The 6168-nt window shown below is 41.5% G+C and overlaps 1 long non-coding RNA gene across 1 annotated transcript; it reads right to left on the bottom strand.

Moving 5' to 3' along the window:
* Positions 1–243: 243 nt before the first annotated feature.
* On the bottom strand, positions 244–5712 carry LOC138108498 (uncharacterized). The gene is made up of 3 exons (XR_011149988.1): positions 5508–5712; positions 2107–2210; positions 244–369 (listed from the first exon to the last, which is right to left on the bottom strand). It is a non-coding gene; the product is annotated as an uncharacterized lncRNA (long non-coding RNA).
* Between the last annotated feature and the right edge of the window lie 456 nt (positions 5713–6168).

The raw sequence follows: 6168 nt of genomic DNA, 5'->3' as shown, positions 1-6168 counted from the left end.
CACCAGTGCATCCAAAGGTTCTGAGATAGTGATCCGCCAGAGCCTTTGAACCCCAATGATTGCTTTGGTGGATATTTTGTAGAATTTCTCGGGTTAAATTTTTGTTTAAAATTTGGCGTTTATCTGGTAAATACCAGCGGCCTTGAGAATCCTCATTGGCACCAATTAAAACTAATTTCTGTTTTTCCTGATCAGTAAAAATGGGCGTGGGTAAAATGTTAGTTTGTGGAATAGTGTCAGATGTGGTGGTGTTAGTTGGAAGTTGGTTTACTTCCATCACTTTTACCTCTTCTTCCACTGCTGCTTCTTTTGCTGCCAAGTCTGCTAGGTTGTTCCCCCGAGCTTCTTTTGTGGTTCCCGATTGATGACCTGGAATATGCACCACTGAGATCACCTGAGGCAGTTGCAGTGCTTTTAGAATTTTTAGGATCAATTCCTTATGTAGGATATCTTTCCCTTTGGTGTTTAGGAACCCCCTTTCGGACCAGATTTTTCCAAAGGTGTGGACTACGCCATAAGCGTATCTGGAGTCAGTGTAAATGGTCCCGATGCTTCCTGCTAGTCGGTGGAGTGCTTTTTCTAGGGCATAGAGCTCACAGACCTGAGCTGACCAGGTTGGTGGCAATCTGCCCTTTTCTAGCACACACATTTGGTGTCCATCGACCACTGAATAGCCAGAGCATCGCTTTCCATCCACCACTCGAGATGACCCGTCAATGAAGAGGATTTCCCCTTCATTGAGGGGACAGTCCACCAGGTCCTCTCTGACTTTTGTTTGGATATCAATTATCTCAATGCAATTGTGTTCAATTTCTTTTTCTGATGGGGTCCCATAAAGAAATTGAGCTGGATTTTGGTGTGTACACACAACTAACCTCAGGTGGTCTGAGTGCATGAGAATGGCTTCATATTTGACTATTCTTGGGTCAGTTAACCACTCTGCAGCCCTGTGAGCTAAAATGGTTTTGATTGAGTGTGGTGTATGCACTGTCAAGTCTCCACCAAAAATGAGTTTTTGACTCTCCGAGACCAGAACAGCTGCTGCGGCGATGGACTGGATGCAGACGGGCCATCCTCTGGACACTGGATCCAGTAATTTGGAAAGAAAAGCCACTGGCTTCCTGACTCCTCCCCACTCCTGGGTCAAGACGCCATAGGCAATTCCCTTCTCCACATTAACAAATAGATCGAAGGGTTTTTCTAGTGAAGGAAGGCTTAAAACAGGTGCTTTTGTTAATTTCTCTTTCAGATTTTGTAATTTTTGTGTGTCTGAATTAGTCCAATTAAAAGGTTCTTCTTCTATTAGTTTTTCATATAAAAATTTGGCAGATTGTGAATACTGATCAATCCACAGTCTGCAGTATCCAAATAGGCCTAATAATTGCCGGATTTCTCGTTTTGAAGTTGGAGGTGGTAGATTTAGGATTCCTTCTACTCTTTCAGCACTGAGTTTTTTTGTGCCATGGCCAATTAGATGTCCCAAATACTTCACCTCCTGTAGCACAAATTGTAATTTAGGTTTTGACACCCTCAGCCCGTTCCTCCCTAGAAAATTCAGTAACTGAATTGTAGCAGTTCTTACCGTAGACTCCTGTTCCCCAGAGAGGAGCAGGTCGTCTACGTACTGAGTTACCTGAATCCCTTCGGGTGGAGAAAAGGAACTTAGCAAATCTTCTAGCGCTTGGCCAAAGAGTGTGGGTGACTCGGTGTAACCTTGAGGCAGGCGAGTCCAGCGCAGCTGCTGCTTCCGTCCAGTGTCTGGATCCTCCCAGGTAAATGCAAAGATGTCTCTGCAATGAGAATCTAGAGGACATGACCAGAAAGCATCTTTAAGGTCAATAACAGAGAACCAGGCATGTGCTGGGGGTACCCGACTCAGGAGTGTATAGGGGTCCTGCACCAGTGGGTACTGGTTTGGACTCTCTTATTGACCTCACGCAGATCTTGTACAAGCCGGAATGACTTATCTGGTTTCTGGACAGCCAAAATTGGAGTGTTGTAACTGGATTTGCAGGTCTCAAGAATTCCATCTTGTAATAAGTCCATGATAACAGGCTTCAGGCCCTTTCTTTTGTCCTTGGAGAGGGGATATTGTGGTACACGTACTGGCTGGCTATTTGGGAGCAACTCAATTGTTAGAGGTGTGATGTCCATTTTTCCCCTGTTGCCAGGTTTGGCCCACACCACCGGGTCAATGTGTTGCTCATCTACTAAAGATAACACAAACAATTTAATGGTCATTTTTCCACCCTGCGGTACCACCCCAACCCTCAGAGGTATTTGGAAGTCACGTCCTAAAAGATTGATCCCAGCTTGAGGTAGGTATAGCACATCCCCTGTATGGGTACGTCCTTGTATGGAAAGGATTACATTTTTAATTACAGGAACAGCAAAGCTTTCACCATTAGCACCATATATATCTAATGTATCTTGAGAAATAAAACATCCTGGAGGTGTTTCAGTGACACAGGTTCTTTCAGCACCTGTGTCCACTAAAAACTCCACTTGTTGTCTCTGGGGTCCAGCTTCTAATTTTATCAAGGGCTCTTTAAGATGTTTTTGCCCCAGAGAATAAAGCCCCTGACCCCTTCAGTTGTTCAAAATTTGTCCCTCCATTTGAAGGACTCCTTGATCTCTCTGCTTTTTAAAACAGTACCACTGCCCGTGGCCTGGTTTATTACAGTATGTGCAAATTAACCTCTCAGGTCTTTGAACAATTGGGTTAGGTTGTTTATTGCAAACACAAACCTGTGGCTGTTGCTGAGAGCAGATTTGGGTTTGCTGTTGTGGGATGCCCCTTTGGGAAGTTCTTTGTGTAGGAGGGTTGTGGATTGGAGCATTAGTACTGTTATTCATTATTCGGCTTTTAGCCTTCATCCTCTCTTCATCCCTCCTAACAAAGACTTTTTGGGCTTCCTCCAGTAATTCATCTAGTTCCCTCTCTGGCCATTTTTCCAATTTTTCTAATTTTTTCCTGATGTCAGGCCAGGAGTGAAGCACAAAATGTACCTTTAGCATAGTTTTGCCTCCCTCACTGTCTAAGTCAATGACAGAATAAAGTTGAATGTTATTCCTTAACCGAGCCATCCAAGCTGTTGGGGACTCATCCTTTTCCTGTTCCCCACAAAATGCTTTTTTCATATTATTAACTCGAGGAACAGCTTCTCTAATCCCTTTTATAATTAAATTTCTGTAGTCTTTCATGTTCCTCCTGCCCTCTTCTGAATTTGGGTTCCATTCAGGGTCTGTCAGTGGTAATTTTTGTTCTCCAATTGGGCCCTGATTAGAATTATTTTCTCTGTCCCAGACTGTCACTCCTGCAGCTCTAATCAATTTTCTTTCCTCAATGGTGAATAAGGAGTGAAGGATGGATTGTATCTCTCCCCAATTATAAATATTAGGGCCGAGGAATTGATCAAATTGGTCAGCTAGACCAATGGGGTCAGCCATCAGACTTTTCATTTCTTTTTTAAATTCCCGTACCTCAGATGAAGCTAGAGGTACAACTACATAACCAATTCCTCCTTGAGCATTTCCCATGGGTACCTCCCTAAGAGGTAAAATTTTAGACTCATGGGGAGTGCTCAGGCAGGTGGGACAGTCAGGTGTTTTAAATGATTTCTTTCTAGTGCAAGATGCTGGGCCATCCTGGCTAGAAAAAATCCTTTGTCCGGTTGTCTTTTTGTGAGAGCAGGAAGGAACAGAATTTTCTTTTTCACTTTCATTCTCATTTTCTGAGTCCCTTTCGATTGGGTGGCTTGATGAAGGAAGGACCCTTTCTTGTTCAATTTGGACCCTCCTTTCTGGAGGAGTTACTGGAGGAAGGTAGTCTAGGGGGTCCCACTTTGGTTTATTTAATTTAGGTTTTTGTTTTTCTTTCTGTTTGTGTTCTTCTGCAATGGAAAAAATTTGGTTTGGATTTTTATTAAGTCCAATTGAATTAGATTTAGTTTCCTCTTCCAATTCTATTTTTTTGCTTTGGTCTTCATTTTGTTTTTGCCAATAATTTAACCAAATTTTAGCATAGTCTAATTCATCAGAATGTTTTGGAGCTTTGTAATGTACATAAGAATGCAAAGCCTCACAAAGCCATTTTTCAGAAGACCCATACTTGGGCCATCTGAGCCCATCTTTGTTAATTTTATGTTTTGGCCACTTAAAAACACAGTACCTAATCATTTGACACTGGTCTTTTTCTTTAGTTAAAAGATTTTCTTCCCACTTTAGGAGCATTTGCCCTAACGGACTGTCTGGGAAGATTTTGTATTTCTTCATTAGGTCTTTCTTTTTGCTATTCGCTTGTCCCATTTTGTTACTGGGAAGCAAACAAGCAGCTAGTGCAGAAGAAAAAAATTTTTTTTTTTTTTTTTTTTTTTTTTCTAATTAAATAAACCAAAGTATTGTATTATATAAAACAATTAAAATATTGCATAAGGAAATAATATTACAAAATAACCTAAATTCAATACACTATCACAATAAAAAAATGATAATAAAGTTATAAGCATAAAATACAATACAACTAATGTAGAGAAAAGCAAGCAGGGTTAGTAGATATATGATGGCGAATCTGTGGGAAAAAAATTAAATATGGCAGGCTGGTGAGAAACAAATATGGTGCAAGAAATATTAATTTTAATTATAAAAAGAATAATTAGTGAATATTTAAATTGGTTAAAGTATGACTGAAATTTAGATAGTTTTATACATATATACTTAAAATTTAAGAAACAAGAGTTGTCTTTATTAGCAAAGGAGAGATAGATTAAAATATTTATAACCAAATTAAAGGAAAAAGATTATAATGAATAACACAAGCAGTAATTCAAAATATCAAAGTAGTGTCTTATGATTAAAGCAGATAAAGCAAATTACAACTACAATCCAATAACCCAAACACTCCAAACTAACAGGAAGTATAAAGGTGCTAGATAGCACTGACCACAAGAGTGCAGCTAAAACAAGTTCACACATGCACTTAAAACGGCAAAGGGGTGCAGTTCAAATTAAAAGGACACAAAATGGCGGCCGACCACGTGGCGGCCCGAAATTTCAAAATGGCGGCTGACCACGCGGCGGCGCGAAATTTCAAAATGGCCGCCGACCACGCGGCGGCCCGAAATTTCAAAATGGCCGCCGACCACGCGGCGAAAAGAAAAAGAGAGGGGTTTAAAATGAGGTTTCTCCTCAGTTCTAGACCCGAGGAGACTGAGACACTAATAAAAATGAATTTGGGGCTGCGCACACCCCTAAAACGTGGAAACCTCCCCCCAGAAAGGCTGATCACCACACTCGATCTTCCCCTCTGTGTCTCTAAAGGGGTGATCCCTCGTGGTGCCCTTAAAAATGAACCCTTTCAAGCACACTCACACACACACTGGGGGCGGCCAACCCCCCACACACTCTCTCACAAAAGGAATTCCACTCGGAGGTTCCCCAAAAACTAATAGCCCTTAAAAAGGGTAAGTCCCTAACTAAGTTCCCTTTAAGAAGGGTTCAAGCCTTACCACAAGTCTTTCTCCACCGGAGGTGTCCTTTCTCTGCTGCAGTAATCCTTGTGGGAGCCCAGAAAATCCAAGGAGAAAAACCAAAAAAATCGCAAAAATTCAAAAATAGTAAAATTAACCAAAATACCTGGATTTTAGGGCAAAAATAGGATCCCGGAGAGCCCCCAAAAGAGTTGTGAGGAATGAGACAACTCTTTGTAGAAATTAAAACAATTTATTAAAACAAAAAAAAAAAGTTGAAAAATTGCAAAAAACTAACAAAATATAAAAATTTGGGATCCAGATGGCTCGAGAGATATGCCCCAGGAGCGCAGGGATTCAGGAACTTTAGGCTTAAGACAGCTCTGAACCTCAGGTAGAGAAAAAAAATAAACTTGCAGTTTAGGTTGGTCAAAAAGAAATCTATTTCTAAAAAGCCCCTAGAAAGGGGTAGGCTTCTCCAGCACTGCCTTAGCAAGCTGGAGAGGAAGGGAAAAAATGAGACACGTGTCTTTCTTTTGCTCCCTTTATAGCTTTTGCTCCGCCCACAGTCCGCCCACAGTCCGCCCACAGTCCACCCCCCTGGTTCAAGGCGGTTGGTGTTTTCCCCTTGACAGACCACCTCTGTCCACCAATGGCTCCTCCTGGTCAGAGGGGTGATATTAGTTGAGATAAGGGTCAT

The sequence above is a fragment of the Aphelocoma coerulescens genome, chromosome 3 (assembly GCF_041296385.1).
Source record: "Aphelocoma coerulescens isolate FSJ_1873_10779 chromosome 3, UR_Acoe_1.0, whole genome shotgun sequence".
NCBI lineage: Eukaryota > Metazoa > Chordata > Aves > Passeriformes > Corvidae > Aphelocoma > Aphelocoma coerulescens.
Note: the sequence above shows the minus strand (reverse complement) of the source record. Positions and strands in the feature narration are given on the sequence as shown.